At 43.6% G+C, this 25,813-nt stretch overlaps 1 protein-coding gene and 1 pseudogene across 1 annotated transcript in view; both read left to right on the top strand.

The window, feature by feature from the left end:
- The first annotated feature begins 847 nt into the window (after positions 1-847).
- The window catches only part of LOC115662010 (protein ACCELERATED CELL DEATH 6-like), a 56,326-nt gene continuing 31,360 nt past the window's right edge, over positions 848-25,813 (top strand). Inside the window, exon 1 of the mRNA XM_056307065.1 lies at positions 848-911. The gene's annotated coding sequence lies outside the window, so the exon portion shown is untranslated. The remainder of the gene's footprint in view (positions 912-25,813) is intronic.
- On the top strand, positions 2,350-25,813 carry LOC115664021 (protein ACCELERATED CELL DEATH 6-like; annotated as a pseudogene).

The following is a 25,813-nucleotide window of genomic DNA, read 5'->3' as shown; positions in this document are numbered from 1 at the left end:
TGAAAAAGGCCACCAGCCACCACCATATTCATGCAAGATGCCGCAAGAGCTTGTTCGCGTAGTGACTGCTCGCCAATCGGATGATGCTGCGGGGCTAGCCACACCCCGACCGCATGGAAAGGAGATATCTCCTTATTATCATTCTTGATGTCATTGGGAGGCTGTAGTTTGTGCCGCATGGGAATAACACATTGTGTAACCAGCCAATAAAAAGGGAGTGTTTCGAAATTAAAATGCAAAAGTTGAATAGAAAATGCATATTATGCAAGCAATTTGATTGGTTAGTTAGTCACGTCGGTTTTGTATTCGATATATAACATACTTTCTTGCGATTGGGGCCCAAAGAGCGACAAAAACTGGTCTTTCGATAAGCACCATCAAGCTTTCGAGGAAGCCAACTAGCTTCCTAGCAATACACAAATTAAATTACAGAATGATTTGTCCATATTTACTAATCTTTAATGCGTGATATAATTGGTATGATGGATGGTCCTAGCAACTATTCAAGAGCTGGTATAAGTTACCGCCAAATTGTGTTATACCGAAGTAATTTGTTACCAGTGGCAATCGAAATTGAACGGTCCAATCACGATGAAGCAACAAAAGAGTTGCCACGTTCTTAAATTCATAATTGCCGAAGTAGCTACAAAAGACTATATGGATCTCTAAGCCTCTTTGCTGGTATGGGAGGCAACCTCGATCCTTGGTGACAGGTTAAAGCAAAGAATAGGATCAGTCAAAGGGACTTATAGCGAGAAAAGGGAGTATGCATGAGAATTTATTCAACAACAAGTTTAGCCTTCGATGTAGTATAAAATGGCCGCTCGGGTTCATCTTTTGTGGGATAAACGAGTTGACTGCTATCAATATCGTCTTTAGATCGTTGGAGAAGCAAGTTTTCGTTTTGGAAGGTAATGTATTTTTCAAAATGATTAATATTTACTTTCGTTTTTCTTTTGCTAATTGTCTAATATTTCCTTTGTGAATATTAATTGTTTCAATCTTGATGCTGGATCACAAACTTTTCATTATATTCTTACTTGATTGGTTCACTTTATTCAAAGATTTTACTAGGATATCAATTATACAAGTTTTGTTTCCTACTGCATGAGGACTGCCATTCTTTCTCAAGTTAGCTTAAGGTGTCCTTTCTTTTCACTCCTTTTCGCCTCCGTACTCAACTGCTTGACCTGCTAATTTTAGTTTGCATTCCGTACGACATCGCCCATGGGCGGCCATATATGCATTCTCCGGCCAAAAAGTCGACAAGAGGAAGAAGGGAAAAAAAAAACAAAGAGAAAGAAAAGAAAAAAAGAAATAATGAAATAAATAATTTGAAAAAATATTAAAATTTATCCACTTTAGGGCCGATCGTATCATGTAGGACAGCCGGCGTCCACGTCATCGATTTCTGGCCAAAATTGGCTTGATGGATTCAATTGACGAAACGTGAAAAGGTGAAGGATACAATTAGCACAATCTAAAAGTTTATGATTGAATGGACAAAAGTGCAATAGGTTTATAACTTTTTGGATAATTTTCCCATTTGTTATCTAAATCACCTTGATGTACTAGTCCGCAGGATTGTGGAGTTGTTGAGGCGAGAATGGGTGGTAAGGGGAAAATGGGGGCCGACTGATTAGCCAATGCAGCATTCTTTCAAGGACCAGAAATTTTATTTACTTAAGTTTACCTATGGGGCTTCAATTTTGGCTTTTAGGAGATAAAAGTGGGTGTTAGAAGGCCGAGAGTTGTATATGAGATGTAGCCTGTGTTGTCTTTGTTCACTTCACTTGTAAATAAAAGGATGCACTTCATCTAAATGTAAATTTAAATAAACAAATCACAACAAAAAAGAACCCAATCGTATAAGTCTTTTGCTTATTTGAAGTGGAAGATCCCATCGATTACTCTTGATCTAAAGTAAATTTCCTCACTCTAATTTACTTTTTGATTTATTTTTTTAGGGTTTTGGGTGTCATTCGAGTACGGGAAATACTTAAGTGATTGAGCAATTAAGTACTCACAGGAATACATTGGTAATCTTTTCTCAAGATCATGGCACAAAGAGATTGAGAACACTCATAAAGAAAAACTCATTTTTTATTCTCTCTTTTTCTTTTCTTTCTATTTTCTTCTCAGGCCCTTGATGACTACTATCTATCTATAGCTGATATATGAGGTATAGCTTTTAACCTAAAAGCAAATTAAGAGAAAAAAAAAGCTCTTAATAATAAAATTTGGCTTCATCCGCCAACAATAATGTCTCTTTACCCTATCGTTGCTCCATTGTAATAACTGCATTACTTGCATTGCTTAGGCTTGATGGACGTACAAATATCTATGAATATGGACGGGGAAGATATCCGGAGGAGTCAACAGGCGAGAATAAAAAGTGCATTGGTAGTTGCGAGAATTGCAGCGCGACAAGAACCAAAAGATTTGTATGCAGATGCCAGGGGACTGGTGAATGTCATCAAAGCCGCCGATGTCGAAAAGTTCATTTCCATGATCGAAAGGCATGCCGTTCAAACTGATCCGTCTGCCATTTTCAATTTCCAGGGGCTATCGAAGGGTTCACTGCTCCACATTGCAGCCGGGACAGGCAAGGACGACATTCTAAGGCTCCTGATTGATTGTGTTGGTTACGACCTCATAGCCGTCCCAAATGATTGGGGAGATACGCCCCTCCACATGGCCGCTAAGGCTGGGGGATCCGGAGCCGCCTTGATGTTGATTCGCCGGGAAAGAGATCTCCCCAGCATCAAGGACAACAAAATGATCCTGAGGATGAAGAACAAACATGGAAACACCGCTTTACACGAGGCTGTGCTTCATTGTCATGCCGACGTGGTGTGCCACTTGTTGAGGGAAGATCTTGAGCCCGTGTACTGGGAGAACATGGAGCAGAAATCTCCCCTCTACCTGGCCCTCGACACCAACGACTCCCAGATACATGAGGCTTTATTTTTGGCCTCGATCGAACCATCGAGGATACAAGGCTTGCCACCAGTTCATGGTGCCGTTCTGCGCGGTAAAGATGGTGAGTACCTAAATCTGCTTATGAGATATATCAATATATGTGTAGACCAAACTCGTCTCAAATCTGTGTAACAACTTTTGCATTTACCCAAACCCCTTACGGGTTTTTTTTACATAAAATTCCATACCCTGCTTATTATAGTATCTAGATACCCATCGCGTACTTGCAACCAGTCATATAATCCTTTTAGTAAACAAATTATCTCACATTAGAACATAGTAGATCACCTGAAATTTACAAACACAAGCATTTTACTGAAAACTCATGTGTTGATGAACTTTGTCACGCCCCGCACCCTACGAGCGCGCGATCATCCCGCGATGGTCGATCATTGAATGCGACGTCCCAGACACGTCGCCGACCCAACTCAAACATCAGAGATAAAGGCAAGCGGAAGCGAATTTAAAACAACCCGCATAATAAAATATGACAAAGGGATAGCACAAAATAATAATTCCAAATACACAACATCAAAAGGGAATAGTGGTGGGGTATCCTACTTCGCTATACAAAAGAGGGGCACACAAAATATGGGGTAACTTGACCCGTCCTCCATCCCCGAGATACCCTGGTGGCGTCTCCAATCAATCATGATCGCAGATCTGAAAATGGTTATATAATAACCGTGAGAACGAGTCTCAATAAGCAACCCCCTATACCCCACATAGGCCAATGCGTACCCAGACAAGTTGTAACATGCAATCTAACCGATAACTTATATATAATTCACATCAATGGACTTACCTCGCCATCCAATCACATGCCCACACTGTACATTAGTCAAATCACATTAGTGCATCCAGCAGAGCTCATATTCAGATCACACAAGGAAATTTTCCATGCATCATACAATAACACTCGCGCGTGTCTCGATTATAAGGTAAAACCACTTGGGCACGTCCCATACCATGCCTAGCAGTATTCACCTCATAATCAAACACTATGCAACATGCATGGTCCAACTAACTTTCTCACGACCTCCCGTGTCCTTTCACACTCCACGCCCTTTGCGCCTCGTGCCCATTCTCACGACCCGCGCCATCGCGCCTCGGGCCGCCCCTCGATCAAGCCGGGCTCCGTCCTCACTGGACATTTCACACTTTCCCACGACCCGCGCATCGCGCCTCGGGTCGCCCCTCGGGATCAAGCCGGGCTCCGTCCTCACTGGACATTTCACACTTTCGCACGACCCGCGCTATCGCGCTTTAGGTCGCCCTCGAGATCAAGCCGGCTCCGTCCTCACTTGGACATTTCACACTTTCCCACGACCCGCCATCTGCGCTCGTGTCACCCTCGATCAAGCCGGGCTTCGTCCCGCGTAACCACGCCTCAGGACATTTTTCCTTTCCAATGACCCGCGTAACCTACGCCTCAGTCTAACTCACCTTTCACACCGCGAACACGCCTCAGGCTCGCCCTCCGATCGATCCGGGCTTTTCTCATGCACATGCACCACAATACAAAATTCACCATGCTCTTAGTCATATAAATCAATTTCAATCACCACCCATTAACCAATGTCAATCTAGCACGCCACATCAGTCAACTCAATTCATGCTCCCGACATTGGCCCACCGACCCGACATTCAAGTCGGCACATTCAACTAATCCAATTCACCAACAAGCGCCACGACAATTCAGTCAGGCATATTTATCTCAAGTCAATCACTAAATCGGCCGCACAATTATCGCCACAATAATTCACCAATTAAGCACAATCAGTCCTAATTAGCCCACGCCTAATTAAAGTCCCAAGCCAGTACTAAACACATCCTAAACAAGTCTAAAAATACCCAAAGTACTAGGTAGGGTTTAGGAAGTCACTTACTTGGTTTTGGCCCGGAGAAAATCGGCTCGGGCCTAAAATGGCCCGGGTGAACACTGTCGAACTAAGCGCGGGCACGGGTCAACGGGCGCGGTGGCCGGCCAACGCGGGCACAATGGCCGGACGGCGTGCCTGGCGCGCGGGCGCGATGGCCGAACGGCATGCCCGGCGCACGGCAAGCTGAACGGGCGAGGTGCCTGGGTCTGAACGGGCAAGGCGCAGGCTTACCTGGCCGGGGCGACGCCAAAATGGGCTGGTCGGACGGGCGACGCGCTCGGTCGGATGGGCATCGGCACCGGGCAAGCTCGCCACGGCCGGGCTAGCAATGGGCTGCTTAATACGGCCCGGTCAGCCCGAGCCGCTTGGCCACGGCTTAGGCTGGTCCGGCCGAGGCCAGTGGGCTAGCTGGTCTGGCGGTGACCGCGGCGGCGGCGACTACGGCGACGGCGACGGCGGCGGCGCGGTGGTGGCGAGCGGCGACGACGAGCCGCAGGAGGGTGGAGGTCTGGCCGGGGGTGGAGGCGAGAGGGAGAGAGAGAAGAAGTCGGGGCTGAGGGAGAGGGGGCGAACCCTGGGCGACGGAGTGGTACCTTGCCGCGGCCGTCGGGCGGGGTCGGGTGGCGTCGGGCTGGCCGGCTGGAGCGACGGCGAGCGGCGGGCGAAGGCGGGCGACGGCGCCGCGGCGAACGGCGGGAAGACAAAGGAGAGAAGAGGAAGTCGGCTGAGGCGGTTGGTGCGGCTGAGGGGTGCTCGGCGACGACAACGGCCGCTCAGCGTCCTGGACGGCGCTCAGGGAGCTGGCCGGGACGACCGGACGACGGGCCGGGACTCCGCCGGACGCTGGCGGTAGCGGCGGCGTAGCCGAGCTCGCGCGTTCGGGAGAGGAGGAAGGTAGCATCGGGACGAAGCCGCCGAGGCGACGCGGCGGCATGGTGAAGGCGCGAGGAGACGGCGGCGTCGGCGACGTCAGTGGAGCGGGGGTCGGGCGGAGGGCGACCGAGTGGCGGGCTGCGGAGGCGGGGAGAGCCGCGGTGGACGGGAGCTCTGGGGAGGGAGATTGACCAGGTGACGGGGGCGGCCGAGGAACCGCAAGCGTCGTTCAGCGGCGCGCGGCTGGTCGAGCTAGCGACGGCGGCGCGCGACGGCCGTGCGAGCTCAAAGGCGATCGGCGTCGGGCAACAGGAAAAGGAACAGAGGCGGACGCGAGAGGCCGGAATGTGACGCGGCGAGGAAGAAGAAGAAGAGAAAGGAAGAAGAAGAAAGAGAAGAAAAGGAGAAAGGAAGAGAGAAAGTGTGTCGTGGTAGGTCTGCATGGGCGTGGCCGAGGGAGACGTGCGGCGAGAGAGAGAGAGAGAGAGAGAGAGAGAGAGAGAGAGAGAGAGACGTGCGCGAAGGGACGTTGCACGGGGGGTGGGTGGCGCGGCGCAGTGGAGAGAGGAGAGAGAGAGAAAGAAAAAGATAATTTTTATCTTCGAGCGCGATCCAACGGACACGGTTTAAACTAAAAAATCGATTTAACGGTCGCGATTCAAATATTAAATGCGATCCGATGACCCAATTTCAAAACCGAAAGCGATCTACCGGTCTAAAATAAGCCTCGCATATAAAAAGGGACAAAGGCCGAATTAATTAAATCAAACTATAGCGAGGGGGTCTACTAGTCCAAATTCGCACCCGGTCAAAAACTCCCATTTTTCCATTGTTCCTGACAATCTCAACGCTGGCTACGATAATATTGACACCGTCCAATTTATTTCGTCCTGAAACTCCCGAAAATCGACTGCCAAGTTCGAGGTCTAAATAACGGCCAAATTCGATCGAATGCGATTCTAGCGAAATCTCAAGATTTAAAAATAATAACCGGGAGTGATCAGTTCCCGGGCGAGATTTTTACTATAAGCGCACTGACGAAATACCCATTTTATAAATCCCAAAAATGGGCCAAAATTCGGAATGTCACAAACTTCGATAAGAAAAACCATAAAGTGCAAATATCTAAGTTCGACAATCATAAAAATCTAGAATCTATCAATGACAAAAGGAGAAAGATAAATGATGATGGTTGATGATGATGTTAGATTACAATTAATCTTCTTGAAGGTCACAAAATTGTATTTTTAGTTTGGTAAATGATTTATCATATTTTTATTTCGGATTTACTTGTAATACAAAATCATCTCACACCTAGTAGAGTTAGAATATGCATACTTACTAATGAAATAACCTAAGAAAAATCAAGAAATGAGAGCATTTAGTAAGTAATAGACATTAGGTTCAGATACCTGATATCACAATTATAAAACCTCAAACACATCCCAAACTCTATTGGATTTTTAGCATTTGAGCTAAAAGAAAGGAAAAAAAAATATTTACTGACTTGGAAAAATGATGTCACAGGAACATCATTATCTTGGCTTGGTAAATGTTGATGTAGCAATTCACGTTAAAAAAATGCACGTAACGTGGCAATACACTTAATGGAAGGATTACATTGAGTGAATTTTTGAAAATTTAGGAATTGGATTGAATAAAATAAAATTCATGGACCATGTTGAATATTGAAGAAAAGTTGAGGGACCACTAATGTCAATTTTCCTTATTTATTGAATGAGAGTTGTGCATATTGTGTGGGGTCATACATATTTTTCGAGTTATCAATTAATCCATAAGTGAACATATGCACACATACATGATTTCACCACAAAAAATAATTATACATTTTTAGATTATTCGAATTGGTATACTATTTAGTGTTTCTTTAGCTATAGTCGATAACATCCACCAAGTAATGCAAGTTGAAACTAATTTTTTGGTCTCTTTATACGCATGTTTTTTTACATGATCGAATCGCATTATCGTGTTGGACATGTATTAGAAATCCCAAAAAAAATGTAGAAGTGTTGGGAGCATGCAGAAAAAGCCCGGTACCTTCACTCGGGGAGATCACTAAAAGGGAGTCCAAGTCCGAGTATATCAACATATCTCTTTGGATATACATTTGCTCAAAAGCTCAAACCAATAAGTTATGGGCCAACTAGGATAATATTAACTGCTCTACACCATATTAATTCTCCAATGTAGGATTTCTTTAACACAACTTACCCACACGTGCATCTTAACAATCTCCCCCACACGTTGGAGCTCAATGTTAGGTCTGCTCCCCCTTAATGTAGATATCCTTTCGCATCAACTTATCTCAAGTTGATTATCTATCAATGCTCTTTCTCCATATCGAACCATAAAGTCTGCCATCGTGCCTGCGTTACTATACCACAACACCCATCGCTTGATCTACTATCAGCTTTGATATCATTTGTTGGGAGCGTATAGAAGAAACCCGATACCTTCCTCTAGGGAGATCACCAAGAGAGAGTCTAAGTTTGAGCCCGTCAACATATCCAATTGAATTCATATTCATTCAAAAGTTTAAACCAATGATTTATGACCAACTAGGATATATTAATTACCATAACAATTCTTAGATGCAGGATTTTTTTAACACAATTCACTCGCACATGCATCCTAACAGAAGGTCCTCATACATACTAAATCCCCTCATAAAATTCCAATAATTCAAAGTAAATGAAACTTAAATGGTAATTTATGGAATTTCTGCAGATTATTTCTATGGAATTTGTGTGTACCGTCACATAACTGTATGTATGCAAATGAGGAAATAATATGTATATTTGATTTTGAGAATGAAATTGTCACATATCATACAAAACATAAAAGATCAAGAGTGAGAAAGTACAAAGGGAATTGTAAGGTATGGGATTCATGAACTAAGCAGATGTTGAAATTTGACATAATATTATATTCTTGTTTAAGAAAAATTCATCGATCTACGCATTTGTCCACACCAATCTGCTAAAAATATAAATTTTCGATAGCATTTTGGGAAGAAAGAAGGAAGAGATCCTTTAAAAATAATAGAGCATCTATTTGCGTCATATTATAAAAAATATTAGTCATAATTTAAATGTCTATACAATAGGAACATTCAAATAAGCAAGATATAATTTGATAGATATAATAAAGTGATGACCATGCTACTCATGAGTGTTTGCTGTCTGGTTGATTAATATGAAATCATTGGACATACAAAGCTTTTATGCGTTTTATATTATTTGACCATATTATATTACCTCGATAAAAACTAAATGTGCAAAATTTTAAATCCGTAAAAGGCGCGGGTCTCCAACTTAATGTTATATATGTGACGATTGTACATCAATGTAATGAGGGTGCCACGTATTTTAAGTTGGGTCAATCGTGTCCCACTCAACTTCAAAATCTTTTTATTTATATTCAGAAATTTTTTGAATAAACGTAATAGTTGACACCATTTTTTTTTTGAGTTCTGATACCACTAAATTTCTTAAAGAACAATTGGATCCCAATAGAACTCAAAAAATCCAAGTCGAAATAAAATACGCATTAATAATAAATTCACTTAACTATTTAAATGCTTAAACACAAACAAGAATGATTAGAAATTAAGTTTTTTAGTCCTTAAACTTTCATTTTATGTGATTATAGTCTATAGCTTTCATTTAAAACCTGCTCATAATCCCAATATGAAATATATTTTTGTAACTTTTAGATTATTCATTTCGCCTTATGAATATATTGAGATGAGAAATTGCATGCAATATTTGTGACCTAAATTTTGTGTAACCATAGTTTCCTAACACTAATTTGCGTGTGATTTGAATTAATATTTTTGCACGTGTCCTGATTTCAAGGATATGGTTCGGCTAGTTAGGGAATCATTTAGCCTAAGAAATCATTTTGGGACTAAGTCGGCCAACAGCAAGAAACATGCCATGTTTGAAGCAAATGCGAGTCATGAACCAAAATGAACATATGAAAGTTGATGGCTTGAATTCTAAACTAGTAGCATACCTGTAAGAACGTGAATTTTTTTCGCTTTTGTAAAATTGAAATATGTATTTTATTATAAATGATTTGTTAAATTGTATTTTATTTTATATAAATCTTCCTCTTTTGAACAAAATAAATTCGACATTTTACATATCAATGTAAAATATATGGACTCGATAACAGCTAGGAAATTCCTAATTATCGTTGTTATATGACACAGGAAAATAATGTGTAATTATTATATACAAAAATTTGAATTTTCAATAATTGCTAATTTGCAATAGTAAATTCCTTAGAACTGACGTCATTAAAAGTGATGTTTTTTTATTTTTATTTTTGTTGAACAGGACTCGTGATATTGAATGAATCAAGCATAAATCCTAGTTTGAAGCAAAATGCGTGGAGTGCAAGAAAAACACTCTTTATAAGAAAACTAATCAATCATCTATCTGCAAATTAGAGCCCTATATGTCACTAGTGGTAAAATTAGACTTGTTCTGTTTTTTAAGTCATTTGAGTAAAAACATATCTCCCAAAATCACTAAAGATTCACAATATATACCTTGTCCATTATCTATTGCGCGTGTGTGGAGAGAGATAGCTTTCAAATATACTAGCTAGCGGGTATTAATGGGTTTAATGCATGGGAATAATTTTAGAAATATGAAAGTGAGAGAAGCCACTTTCCCATAATACAAATAGTCTGACCTGTCTGTGTACGTACGAGTATAAATGAAAGAGTGATGCTATATGTATTAAAGTTTTGTTAAAAAAAGCCTTATAAAATGATATGGCCTATGTCACGTCGTTACTATTTACGTAGATTAAGTAAGAATAATGCAATGAAAATTTGTCGCGACCGAACTCCCGAACCCCTTTCTTATTAAACATGCAAAAAAGGGGGGCTCGCCTGGTACGTGCTAAGTCTAGGTTCGGGACTTAACTCGGGCTCTCCCAAGCCCATACCATATCACAACTTAGGGTTTAAGTTTTTAACATGCAAGTGGTTTATATCAAGGAGTCGCCACTAATCGATTTGGGGTGGGTCGATTAGAAACCCAAATAGGGTGATGGGAGAATCACCCTATTCCTACGAACCAGAGATTAACTGAATTCGGGGACTTGGTTACACTAGTTAGATAACTAATGCCCTTTCGGTACCTTTCTACCCTGTTCATTTTTGAAAACATTTGTCAGACAATTTGGATTGATTTTAGGACCTTTCTCCTAACATGTGAGGTGATCAAACGAGTGCATAATCAGAAACGATCAGCAGTCAGGAACACAACAATTCATGCAGCCTAAGGTTCTAACCTTAACTAAGTCAGATGACTTTCAAAAAATACAACAGCTCATGTAATTGTATTAAAAACATGCATAATAACACAACGGTAATAAAATTAACATGCAAAATACTACCGCGCAATCCTAGGTTTATCTAATTTAAACATGGTAAAAACATGCATAATAATACAATAAATTAAAACACTTAGATATAACATAAAAAAAAAGATTTTTTAATTAAATTTTTTTTTTTCGAAAAAAAAAATAATAATACAGAAGAAGGAGAAAAAAAAATTATAATTATAATTTTTTTTTGAATTTTAAATTTTTTTTAAAAATAAAATAATAATATAATATTAACCGGGTCGGATCCGACCCGGGTCAACGGATCTGACCCGGTCGTTGACCCGGGTTGGATCTGCTGATCCGGATCGGTTGGAACCGACCCGAGTCGGATCTGCTAATCCGGGTCGGTCGGAATCGACCCGAGTCAACGGATCCGACCCGGTCGTTGACCCGGGTCGGATCTGCTGATCCGGCTCGGTCGGAACCGACCCGAGTCAACGGATCCGGCCCGGGCGTTGACTCGGGTCGGATCTGTGCGATTCCGGGTCGAATCCGAACCTTCCAACTCACGGACCACGGGGAGAGGGCGCTGCGGCAAGCGAGAATTGGCCGTCCGCCGGCCGCCAGCACGAGCGCCGCCCCCGGAAATCGCCCATGGATGAGGGACCGCTGTCAGGCTGTCCCACTCACTCGAGCCGTCGTCGGACCACCGTTCGCCGGCCGGCGATGAAAACAAAACACCGGCTGGTTGAGGCATTTCGTCGAACGCCTGGCGGGTGCGTGGAAAAACAAGGGATTCCGACCTCCTCCGGCGACCCGGTCGACTCCAGCGGCTTGGGTTCACCTCCGACGGTGACTAGGAGTCGGGATCGACGACAGTATGGGCCGGGATTCGCGCGAAACGGCCGGCGCGAGTCCCGGCCAAACCGAGGCAAAAAACAGGGGAAAACAGGGGAGCTTCTTGGCCGAGGGGGGCTCACCGGTTGACGGCGTGTCTGGATGGCTTCCGGCAGGTCTGGCGGCGTCGACGACCGCTGCTGGTTCTTCTTTAGCTTCGGCGGACTCTCGGCTCCCTCTCTCTTCTCTGTTTCACTCTCTATTCTCTCTCGGTCTCTCTCGGTTTCTCTCTCTCACTCTGTTTTTCTCTGAAAATCGCCGACCCACTCTCTCTCTCTGTGTCGCCGCCGTCGGCTCGGCGACGGGGATGGATGGCTGAGGCGCAGTGGCTGCCGGAGGCTTCCTGTCTCTCCCAGCTCACGCTCTCGCGCTCCCTCTGTATTTTTCTCCAAAAATGGCCGACCGGGCCTCTCTCTCTCTTTCCGGCTTTTATAGGCGGCGACGACGCGTTTTCTCTGCCCTTTTGCGTCGGCGTGACGACAGCCTGCACCGGCCTACGCCACCCCACGACTTTCGTGGCCGTGGCAGGCCGGTGCAGAGCAGAGCAGAGCAGGGGGGCCGGTTCAAGACAAACGCAGAGAGGAAGGAGGAGGGGATAAGGAGCCGGGAAACGGGGGAGGACGGGGCCCGGCAATTAATGCCCGGTCCCGTCGCGTCTCCTTCGGCCTTCCTACGGCCGGACAACGGCGGCAGAAGCAGCGCCGCCGTGCGTCACGCTTCCGTCGCGAACAGAGGCGAACAGGGGCAGTGAGAGCGACCGTGGACGAGGGGAAGAAGGAAGGAGAAGGGCTGGGCCGGGCCAGGCCTAGCTCGCGCGAGTAGAAAAGGAAAAGAAAAGTGGGCCGAGCCCACGCTGGAAAGGAAGAAAAAAAGAAAAGAGGGCCATTGGTAGGCCTGCTGGCCCGATCCGATTTTTTTTTTTTTTGAAAATTAATTAAGAAAATATGCTCTAATAAACCCTATTAATGCAAATATGCCTAATGTCTATATGCAATGCATTTAAATGGAAATTTTTTTTGTTTTAGAAATTAAAGAAAATTAATTCCTAAATTTTGTGTAATTAATTTTGGGCAAATCAAAAATAGGTGTCAACAGCTGCCCCTCTTTGAAGGTGAGCTCGTAGAGATTGAGCTCGTAGAGGTTACGTTCAAAGATAAAATGGCACCTAAATTTGGCCCATGCATGCTCGATGAATGTTATTTTTGGCGAGACCAGAGTCCCATTTTTATGATGCGATATAAGGTGATGCATGCTAAAGCAAATGAAAACATACCTGGGGCTACTTACCTTGCCGAAGGGTAGAGTAATTCCAGATAGTTGATATTGTGTGTCGAGGACCCGAACCTGTCTTCGGTCGCCTTGACGAAAAAAATGGTTTGTCTAGGACCCGAACCTATCTTCGGTCGCCTTGACGGGAATTGCTTTTGTCTAGGACCCGAACCTTTCTTCGGTCGCCTTGACTGACTGGATTTTGTTTTGACAAAGTACCTGGGGGTCCTCGCCCGAGGATTTGTTGGTTTGCCTGGTGGGTCCTCGCCAGCAGGTCTTGAAAAGGCTCAAACGATGAGCACCTGGGGGTCCTCGCCCGAGGATTTGATGTGAACATGGGGGTCAGTCCCATGCTCAGGAGGGTGAACAACGGGGTCAATCCGATGTTCAGAGGGTGAACAAACGGGGTCAATCCGATGTTCAGAGGGGGTACCATAACAATCATAGGTACCTGGATTTTTGGAACCGGCATGGGTAAAATGTACTTACCTGGGCACGTTCCTGCCTCTTAAGGGCGTGTCTCCTGTCAGACAAGTTTTTTTGTGCAAAGACATACGTATTCATCGGAGAAATAGACAATTGAGGCTATTCTTGAATATCGTATGAAATATCTTGACCAGCTAGTCAAGATGCTTTTCTTTTTCAAAGAAACACCCAATTTACCTTCTGGGTAGTTTGAAAAGAAATCTGATGAAATACCTGGGATTTCTTACCCGGAGGTTTGATGTATCATCTGCTGAATACCCGACCTTTTTCAGGGCATCTCTTTTGTGATGATAATGAGGGCTTCTCCAGCGCCCGAATTTTCGTGTTCTATCACTGGGGATTAGAACTTTGAGCTGCAAAAGCATGCTGTGTCAATTCCGCTTGGGGAACAGAAGAAATTTTTTGTGACATCTTTGGAGACGCTCCAAAGGGCATATGTTCTTTGAGTCTTTGAGGATATTTTACCTGTCAAAGAGAGTTAGCGCAAATATGCATGCATTCATCAAGGATAGACAAGCTAGGCTATCCCAGAATGTGTATTTGAAAGTTCATGCATGATGATTTTGCCATGTTTGCATCACCAAACATCCACCGAGGGTCAATCAAGATAAATTTTCGCTTGAGATGTGGACTTCTCAAGATGCTGAACGAGGGATTTTCAGTCAGAAAGGACTTTCCACTCGCTCTCGTTGAAAAGGGCTATTTGTCCCGTCCATTAATGCGGGAACATCGAAAACACTCAATCTGACCGTTATCACATCCGCAAGGGTCTGAGTTTTCTCGCAAGCGGTACGACGCTGCCAATCTGAGAGGTCTTCTTCAGGGTCGTAATGTAGGCTTGGTCAATGGCTTAACGAAGGAGACTGTCCGAGTCAAGGCCATGAAAGAAAATATTCTGTAACTATCTTCAGGTTTACAAGTCAAGAACCCTGCAAAACGAGATAGAAATAGTCTTGCTCGCACTTCCTCGAGCGTTGTTTATAAACATTTGAAATTTCACGTTAATTCAAGTGTCCTAATCAGAAGAGACTTCATGAAGGACGTAACGTGGGCTCGGTTCACAGGTTGAGAAACGAAAGGATCGTTAGGCTCAAAAATGTGTGTGTAAAGGTGAGAGTTGGTGATCATCTTGGCATTGTCACCTGTCTTTTTCTTCATCATCAGGATTCTCTTGGACAACTCCCTAGGTAATCCCGTGTTTTAGCATCTTTGACAACATTTTCTTGAGGAGCTTCTGCGTCAAGCATTTTCCTGGATACCATTCTATCCCTCTTCCAATTGCTTTCTCAAGAATAGGCTTGTCTTCATCTATCATGTGACAAATCTTTGTCAAGACAGAGTTCCTAAAGTAGGAATTTGTATCGAAGAAGAACTCAAGTTTAACCCTTTGGGGTCGTCTTTTCATCATTTTTCTTCTTCTCCTTTTTTCTTTTTCTTTGTTTTTTTATTCATGGGCATTGGCCTTGCTTTTACCAGGCACACTGCTTTTTCATGCCCCAAGTTTTCAGCATTTTTTTTTGCTGCTCTTTTGGTGTTGTCAGGACTAGCCTAAACAAGTTTGAGCAGACAATGTTATTAGGCTCTTGGAGTCTTCATCTTGATTCGGTACTTTGGACCCTGATGCTCAAGCTGTGGTGACTTTTGCCTTGCCCCGATATAGGGGATGATCACCAACTGGGTTGGTACGAAATGAAATCGCCGGCTCAATTGGGCTAGCAAGGGATATAAGTGTATGGGATAGAAGAAGAACTGCTCTTCGTCATCCTAGGGCACTTAAATTATCGTGAGAGTTCACCTGCAATAATAACACTCAAAGATTAATGCAAGTGAGAGCAAGAAAATTTCTATTCATCTTTTCACCTTGTGTGAGCTGTTGCAACTGATGATCATAGAAAATTTTAGATATTACAAACTCCTCATTCTTCTTGTCTTGCTTAGTGACAACATCACTGTTATCAATAAGATATTGGCATTTTGGACAGGCTTTAGTTTGCTGCTCCTCTCTTGACAAAGCCTTTTTAGCCTCGACTGTCCGGCCATCGATGGTGTGCTTGTCTTGGAAGACTCTGTCGAGGACCGCCGGATCCGTAAAGACGACGAGGCCGAAACCACAGGGGCGGTGACCAAAAAGGAGGAACGCTCTTCTTACTCCCTCTGGATTTGAATCCTTCCTATAATGCTGGTTTACCTCAAGCTGCCCCAATGTGGGGTGGTTCTTGACAGGGGTGATTTAAAAAGAACCTCCAAGTGTATGGGCTCAAATGGTCAAGCAAAGGATTAATGGTAGTGTATGAGGAAAAGAAATGAACTGCCTCTCGTCATTTTGGCTACCGTACCTTATGCGAGAAACCCCTTTACCTTGTAGAAGTGGAACCTTTTCGCTCATCTTACATGGGTTTGGTACTTGAGAATGTGTTTAGGCTAAAGATTGCCTCTCATCATCCTGACACACCTCGTTCAATACATCGGAGCGGTTCGACACCATTTGTCAAATTGTCAAAATTTTCATAGGGAATTGGTGAATTAAACAGGTAAATTTACCATGCAAAATTCCTTTCCACAAGACATGCAATGCACTTTGGGGAGGGTTAAGTATTTATTTGCTTTAACATGTTTCCTCTTTCTTTTGATTCTTTCAACTCTTAAAGTTTTAAGGGAAAGAAATACTTACCTATGCTGCAGCAGCGACGAGGTAAACCTGTAAGGCAATAAGAAAGATCGTGTTAATGAACGGCTCTTTGAGGGACAGGAATTGGGAACGATACAACATTATCCTTCGTGATTCCCCTCATTTGAGATTAAATGGACAACTCCTTGAGTTTTCTCGGATGTTGATAATTCCCTTCTGACACAAGCAGGAGTTTATGTTAGAAATGAGAGGATTGAAGGCAAACTGAGAACGATACAAATTACCCTTCTTCCATTTTGCCTTCAAAGCTAGCAAAGTCTTTTCTCCTCTTTACTTTGTTCAGCCTTCTCTGTCTCAGTCTGCTCCTCCATGCTCTTAGTCTCGAAGCTAGAATGAAATCCTCTATAATTAGGGGTGCTTCCAAATAGAGGGTTTTACTGTCAGCAGGTGCTGTGCAGTTCCAGCGTGTCGAGGAGTTTCTCGTGAATGCTCCGATTCCTGACTGCACAGGCATGTGCAATTGCTTGCATGGGGAACTTCGCAGCAAAGCTAATCTCTGCTTTAAAGGTCTTTGACGGTCGTGGGCGTGATTGGCATCGAGACTTCCATGGTTGTCAGGATCGGCCTTGAAGTCACTTTGACATGTGCGAAGTCCTTTCCAGCTGTTTGCACCATGAGTGTTCTTTACTCAATTTTGTCCCATGTAAAAGGAAAAGATATGTCATTTCTATGCTAAAGTGGATGAACTTTAGGAACGAAATACACCCTTTTTGATGGACTGGGAGATCGCATGCCCCCTAGTCTACTCTTCCAATTAAGCACTTCTTCGTCATGTTTCGTTCGAGAGGTCCCGACATTGGTGCTCTATCCGGCTCGCTAGCACGTCAGAGTTTAGCATGTTCCCCAGTTCATTATCTGCAAAAGAAAAGGGATGGAATGTCATTTCCAAAATTTGTTAAGGAATAAGACATACCTTTTTTCTTTCAAAAGGGGTAATCTTTTCTTGATCTGCCCCCGACTTTTGTACGAAATGATGTTTCGCTCATCATGGGGTCAAGGAATGGTCAGCATTCTCTTTGACTTTCTGAGGTTGATATCACCCACTAGTAGTAGTGAGGTTCGCCCCATGTTTCATTTGAAGGTTGGATGCTCTTCGCTCGGACTGCCCCTATCAGATGAGTTGGTCCGCTAGCATCACTAGGGTCTGATGTGCTCTTCAGTTTGTGTCATTTCCAAATGTCCCTTTCGTAATAATAAATCAAAAGGGAGTATGCTCTGAGACACGAAGTGAGCAAGTTAGAAAGACAAACAGGGCTATGAGCATGCACGCTTTTTTTTTCACCACCGTTCTTTTTCGGTCCTTTTGAAAAATGATAAAACGTTTGTTTTATTTTCAAAAGCTTAGAGACAAGGAAGCATGAGGAAGCCCGGGCCTCAGAACACTTTCCTTTTTGTGGATGGATATCATCAACGGGCCGGTTTGGAATACTTCCTCAGGCCCTCAAAACAAAACACTTGTAATTCTTTTGAATAGTTCAGGCGAATTACATTTGTTGGAATGGAAATTGCAATACTAAAATTCCAAGCATAATTACAAATTCAGAAAACTGGGAATCTTAGAAAACAACTGGGACTTTAGAAAGCAAGAAAAGCTCCTACATAGGAGGATTCAAACTATTAAATATGCATCTATTCTAAAGGAGGAAAATTGAGTCTACAGTTTACTCAATGACTACATCCGTGCCTCCTGCTTGATTGGGTGGTGCGTTGCGGAATGAAAACATCTTTGCATCCAGCAATTTCTGGACCTTATTTTTCAAGACAGCACAGTCATTGACGGAATGTCCCATTTCACCCAAATGATAGTCACATGCCTTGGAGGGATCGTAGTTCGGGAAACGCTCAGGATTTCCACGCTTTGGCTCTTTAGCAAGCAACCTCTTTTCCAGGAGAATAGGCAGGATCTGAGACATAGGCAAAGGGAGTGGCGTGAGCCGCTTTTGTTATTTCGCCTTTGGGGCGGCTTGCGGCTGAGGCCGGTTGCTGTCCACTTTGCTCATCCGAATCATTGGGAAGGACGAACGGTTTGGGTGTATGCAACATCCGCTTCTGTCAGGGGTTCTTTCTCCTTCTTCATGCCGAGTTTCTTGCTTGTGGAAGTGGGGTCTGTAAACCACCCCTCACGCAATCCCATTTCGATTCGTTCACCCACAGGAACAAGATGATTAAGGGATTCAGCAGTGGCACCAACCAGGCGGTGTCTGTATTCATATGGAAGAGACTTTATGAACAATTTCACTTGTTCATGATCAGTGAGTTGTGGGGTAACCTGGGCGGCCAAGTTTCTCCATCTGGTGGCATACTCTTTGAAGAACTCACTCTTCTTCTTCTCAGCGCGTTCCAGATCGTCACGAGTAAAGGTGACGTCGAGGTTGAATTGATAATGCTTGAGGAATGCATCAGCGGCATCATCCCAAGACTTAAAAGTATCCACATCCTTCGACATATACCATATCAAGGCTGACCCCGTCAAACTTGCTTGAAAGGTCTGAATCATGAGGGGTTCGTTGTCAACATACTGGGTCATCCGCACATGATACATGTGCAAATGATGTCTGGGGCATGAGGTACCGTCATACTTCTCGAATTCCGGCATCTTGAATTTTTTCTGGTACTTTGACCCGTTTGTATATAGACAGGTCAAGTGGGACAGCATTCTGCGGGCCTTGTAGCTGTTTCAGCATCTCCTCGACCTTTGCAAGGCATTTGTCCTGTTCTGTTATCGGTACAGCTTCAAATTCAGGCTTCCTGACAGCAAGGGGAAGCGGATCGTCCTCTAGCGGGGGCATTTTATTGTCGCTGGCGGAGGCTTTGTCTTTTCCGGTAGACGGTGGTGATAACACCACCTCAACTGCTGCAGGCGTAGGTGTGAGCTTGCCATGAATGGATTCCACCTGCTTTGTGAGACTTTGGATCGCATTAAGGACCATTTTCATCTCATCTTCCATGTTATTGAGGCGGACGTTTTCTTCGGCCATTTTTTGTAACTACCTGAGAAAACGCAGATATGAATGAGTATAATGCCCAATAAAGAATCATTCTATGACTTAGTCATATTATTATTGCATATTTTCTTTATTTGCAAAGAAAAAATAAGCAAAAAGGATTTTTATTAATATTAACATTACAGGCGGCGTCCCCGGGGTTCGAACCCCGGTCGCCTCGGACCGTGACGCTACATCCCCGGATACCACTGGGCCGAAGGCCGCGATGGTGTCATCAAGGGGCAAAAAATTTTATTTAAAGCATAAAAAACGGCTCGAGTTATATTAACATTTGTACAACCCATAAACATTTTTACAGGAGATAACCAAAACCCCTAAACATAAATACAGGGAAATATAAAAGACAGGGTTTTTAACAAAAGGGCGCCATTCCCGGATGCTCATTTTATAAACGATGGGGAAGCTACAGTCTCTTGGAGCCTCTTATTTTCACGGATAAGTTTTGCAATAAGCGTATCCCTCGTCTCGTCGGTCCCACCATGCCAGAAGCTCTTTTCTAGGAGTGGGGACAAATTGGACATCAGCTCTTCCCATCGTGTATAGAATGCAATCAACGGGTGGCCTAAAAAAACAAATCAAATGAATAAGTACGCTGGATAATAAAATGAAAAGGGACAGAATATATACCTTTCCTTGAACCATGGCAATCACAACGACATACACATGAGGAGTGAGGTTCGATTTCTATCTAGACTGGCTCAGCAAAATGAAATTAAAAGGGTGTCTGACCATCGCAGACTCGCGTTGGTGTCAAGTCCTTTTAACCTCGGCCAAATCGAAAGGAATATCTTATAGTCACGCGAATAGCGGCTAAAGATACTTCTTTACGATTTTTAGAAATAAATTTCGGGGAAAAGAAAGGCAACCTCTACATCGCGGGCTCGCGTTCGAGGTCGTATCTTTCTTAACACCATCCTAACATGCCCTATCGCGGCCCAGGTCCGGCAGCGTGGTTGTGTGTGCAACGGTGTAGTGCTAAATCATTAAAGCATGCACAACAAATTATAAACAATCAATTCGAACCTGCAAGAACAAATAACACCTTAATGTCAGTATCGTACCTGGAGTCCTTGCTGCCAAACAAAAATCATTTTTGAACAGGATAAAATTTTTTTGGCCTAAGTCCACTTTAAAAAATGCAAGTCCCCAACGGAGTCGCTAGTCTGTCGCGACCGAACTCCCGAGCCCCTTTCTTATTAAACATGCAAAAAAGGGGGGCTCGCCTGGTACGTGCTAAGTCTAGGTTCGGGACTTAACTCGGGCTCTCCCAAGCCCATACCATATCACGACTTAGGGTTTAAGTTTTTAACATGCAAGTGGTTTATATCAAGGAGTCGCCACTAATCGATTTGAGGTGGGTCGATTAGAAACCCAAATAGGGTGATGGGAGAATCACCCTATTCCTACGAACCAGAGATTAACTGAATTCGGGGACTTGGTTACACTAGTTAGATAACTAATGCCCTTTCGGTACCTTTCTACCCTGTTCATTTTTGAAAACATTTGTCAGACAATTTGGATTGATTTTAGGACCTTTCTCCTAACATGTGAGGTGATCAAACGAGTGCATAATCAGAAACGATCAGCAGTCAGGAACACAACAATTCATGCAGCCTAAGGTTCTAACCTTAACTAAGTCAGATGACTTTCAAAAAATACAACAGCTCATGTAATTGTATTAAAAACATGCATAATAACACAACGGTAATAAAATTAACATGCAAAATACTACCGCGCAATCCTAGGTTTATCTAATTTAAACATGGTAAAAACATGCATAATAATACAATAAATTAAAACACTTAGATATAACATAAAAAAAAAGATTTTTTAATTAAAAAAAAATTTCGAAAAAAAAAATAATAATACAGAAGAAGGAGAAAAAAAAATTATAATTATAATTTTTTTTTTGAATTTTTTTTTGAATTTTAAATTTTTTTTTAAAAATAAAATAATAATATAATATTAACCGGGTCGGTCGGAACCAACCCGAGTCAACGGATCCGGCCCGGGCATTGACCCGGGTCGGATCTGCTGATTCGGGTCGAATCCGACCCGAACTCGCTGCACCCGCGGGGAGTAGGGCGCGCGGCGTGGCTGACTACCGTCCGCCGATCGACCCAGCCAGCGGCTCCTAAATCGCCCGATTAGGGACCGCCCTGGGCTGTCCCACTCACCTGAGCTGCCGTCGGACCACCGTTCGCCGGCCGGCGATGAAACAAAAACCAGCCTGGTTGAGGCATTTCGTCGAACACCTGGCGGGTGCGTGGAAAAACAAGGGATTCCGACCTCCTCCGGCGACCCGGTCGACTCCAGCGGCTTGGGTTCACCTCCGACGGCGACTAGGAGTCGGGATCGATGACGGTATGGGCCGGGATTCGCGCGAAACGGCCGGCGCGAGTCCCGGCCAAACCGAGGCAAAAAACAGGGGAAAACAGGGGAGCTTCTCGGCCGAGGGGGGCTCACCGGTTGACGGCGCGTCTGGATGGCTTCCGGCAGGTCTGGCGGCGTCGACGACCGCTGCTGGTTCTTCTTTAACTTCGGCGGACTCTCGGCTCCCTCTCTCTTCTCTGTTTCACTCTCTATTCTCTCTCGGTCTCTCTCGGTTTCTCTCTCTCACTCTGTTTTTCTCTGAAAATCGCCGACCCACTCTCTCTCTGCGTAGTCGCCGCCGTCGGCTCGGCGCGGCGGGATGGATGGCCGAGGCGCGGTGGCTACGGGGCTTCGCCTCTCTCCCGGCTCACGCTCTCGCGCTCCCTCTGTATTTTTCTCCAAAAATGGCCGACCGGGCCTCTCTCTCTCTTTCCGGCTTTTATAGGCGGCGACGACGCGTTTTCTCTGCCCTTTTGCGTCGGCGTGACGACGGCCTGCACCGGCCTACGCCACCCCACGACTTTCGTGGCCATGGCAGGCCAGTGCAGAGCAGAGCAGAGCAGGGGGCCGGTTCAAGACAAACGCAGAGAGGAAGGAGGAGGAGATAAGGGAGCCGGGGAAAGCAGGGAGGGCGGGAGCGCAGTAATGCCAGTCCCGTCGGCATGTCTCCTTCGGCCTTCCTACGGCCGGACAGCGACGGCGAGAAGCGGCGCTGCCATGCGTCACGCTTCCGTCGCGAACAGAGGCGAACAGGGGCAGTGAGAGCGACCGTGGACGGGGGGAAGAAGGAAGGAGAAGGGCTGGGCCAGGCCAGGCCCAGCTCGTGCGGGTAGAAAATTAAAAGAAAAGTGGGCCGAGCCCACGCCGGGGAAAAGGAAGAAAAAAAAGAAAAAGAGGGCTGGGCCGGCCTTGGCCCGGCCCGATCCGATTTTTTTTTTTTTTTTTTGAAAATTAATTAAGAAAATATGCTCTAATAAACCCTATTAATGCAAATATGCCTAATGTCTATATGCAATGCATTTAAATAGAAATTTTTTTTTGTTTTAGGAATTAAAGAAAATTAATTCCTAAATTTTGTGTAATTAATTTTGGGCAAATCAAAAATAGGTGTCAACAAAATTAAAACGAAAAAAGCCCTAAATTGAACGAGATCGAGGCTTTCCTATTCTATTATTTGTTCTTTGTTGAGTAGCACAATCCCTAACGCTTTCCTCTCGCATATTATTCGATCTTCTTTACTAGCACCTCTAAATTTTTACATATGGGGCCAAAACTTCTTCTTTTGGTTGAGGTTTTTCCTTTCGGTGTAATTTATAAGCTGTACTTTTTTTCAATCTTGGATTCTGGTCACATATTTTACTTATGCGGATGTGGTCCCTAATTTAGAGCTCCTGATCCCAGCTTTACTAAAGAAGATACTCGGCCAAAACATGCAGCTATTTGCAATGACTGACTCCAAAGGTGGTAATGTATTCCACTTAGCAGCTTACATGAATCAGACCAAAGTATTCGAACTCTTGGGATCGCAAACTGAATATTTGGCCCGAGAAAGGGACATGAGTGGGGATCTTCCCATTCATATTGCGGCCAAGATGGGTTATGTTGATCTAATCCATAAGCTACATCCGGTATCAAATTTGCTAAATGGGCAAGGACAAACCGTTCTTCATGTCGCAGTAAAATATGGGAGAACTTCAGCAGTGAGATATATACTCAGTCATTTAGAACTGGGGAAGCTGATAAATGAAAGAGATCATGCCGGAAATACACCTTTGCACTTGGCCGCCATGCATTCACAACCCGCCGCTTTGATTCCTCTTGTGCTGGATCAAAGAATTAACCCCTTCCTTCTGAACCGCAAATGCTTGGCTGCTCATAACATTGCTCTATATCGCTTCAAAAAGGAGCCTACGTTACGGAAGGTATGTAACATGAACAGTCACCATCCTTTTTTTATCAACTTACTGGAAATTTCTTAGATTAATACCTTAGTTAAGCGTAAATCTTGTATTCAAATCATTATGTCTTCCAGTCGATAGCATTGTTGAAGCATTGATCAATTTTCTAGAATAGCCGGGACTCCTCCAGGATTAATGTCCTGCAAATCTCTAATTTACTCTTAATAGGAGGTAGTTAAAGCTTGTGGCCATGAATATGTCCGCGGGCAGAAATAAGTTAAATATCTCCGACAAATGCATAGATAAATTGTTCTAATTCGTGATTAATTGTCAGTGCTGCATTCTCTTTCTTTTTTTTCAAAAAGCCAGGGGTCAATGTGGCAAATTTTGACCACTCTACAATGGCATAATCTCATAACATTATGATGAAGTCAACCTATGACAACGACAAACTGTTGTTATTATGGATTAATAGATCATCGAAAGTTAATAAAACGAGATATGTTTCTTCAGTTCATGTATCGCTTAAGTTCATGAATCTTTTCAGTTCATAAATCTCTTTAATTCATGTATTTCTTCAATTTATATCTCTCTTGAATTCATGTATCTCTTTAGTACATGATTTCTCAAACTCTATAAATTGATTTGAACTATTCTTCATTTCAAAAAAAAGAAGAAGAAAAACAACGCATTACTTCACTTCAATTTTCTCTAAGTGTGCTAGTTTCGAGAAGTGTTTGAATGGGTTTTGCTTGCATAGTGCTAATACAAATGGATTCGGGTTGTTGTATCTTAGGAGGCATAGTTTGTAAATTTGTATAGAACCATTGACAATAACTAATCACCTTAAGGAGATTCAGTCATCCGTATCTCACCTCATGTTTAATTATGTTACAATTTTATAGAAATTTTCCTAGTTCAAAATTTGTTTTGTAATTGTGTCCTCATTACTTGTTAAGAGTAGATATTCAATATATTTACTCATTGAATTGGTCATTATTCAAGTTGTTATCGCTTTCTCAAAGTTATTATTTCTATTTAATTTTTCTGATTACAACAAACAATATTGTGTTACCAATAATTTACTACACAAACAATATACATTTCATTCATGCCTCTTTTTTCATCTCAAATGTACTTGTACTCTAGCGTTAATTCTTTCAAAAGAGCTTACACTGCATCTTTAGAAGTAAAAGTTTCCCTTTAAATGAGTACACCGGTGTTCTTTCCCGTTATCGATATGGTAACAATTTGTTCTTTTTCTCCTTCTTATATGCTCTGGATCTCAGCAATTGACATTAATGGTAGCAAACTCCACAATTGGGAAAAGTCCAAATGAAAGGAGAGACTTATTCGTACTAAGGCCGGAAGCTCGAGATGAAGAGTTTTCAATATACTCCTTGAACAAAAGCAAGCAAAACAAGGACCAGGTGAAGGATTTGATTAATACCCCGTCTGCTGCTGGCAACACTTGTGGCCACTGTGACTTTCGCAGCTGGTTTTGCAGTACCTTGAGGATTTAACGGCTCGGACATGGCATCTGAAGATGACCGGGGCATGGCTACAATGCTGGACAAGAGACTGTTCCAGGCCTTCACAATTTGCAACACCATCGCGATGTTCTGCTCAATGACCGCGGTCATCAACCTCATCTATGCACAGCAAAAGGACGTCCAAGCTGCAATAGCTGCAAACCGGCACTCAGTGCTACCGCTAACAATTGCACTTCCGGCAATGTCCGTCGCTTTCTTAACTGGTGTCACCATGACCGTTGGCAAACTCCCTTGGCTTGCCTACTCCATATTTTATTTGGGACTCGTTTTCCTCTTAATTATCTCAGGTGCTACATTGATAGAGTACCCTCCCTTACTTAAGAGGTATTGTCATCCTATTCGTCGTCCGGTATTCTGGCTCGTTCTCGCTTACATTTATTTGTGGGGAGTTGAGACGTACCTCTTAGATGACTTGGAAGATGATGGAACAATGAGCGGGACCTTAGCTAGTCGGCCTTCAAATGGTGTCGGTGATCGAATGACTGACGACTCGGTGACAGCAAAATGTGGGGACACACCACATCCTCCTAGTCACTAA

The sequence above is a fragment of the Syzygium oleosum genome, unplaced genomic scaffold (assembly GCF_021117445.2).
Source record: "Syzygium oleosum isolate NSW1041296 unplaced genomic scaffold, Sole_v2.1 Sole_v2.49, whole genome shotgun sequence".
NCBI lineage: Eukaryota > Viridiplantae > Streptophyta > Magnoliopsida > Myrtales > Myrtaceae > Syzygium > Syzygium oleosum.
This window is presented reverse-complemented; position numbering and strand designations above follow the sequence as displayed.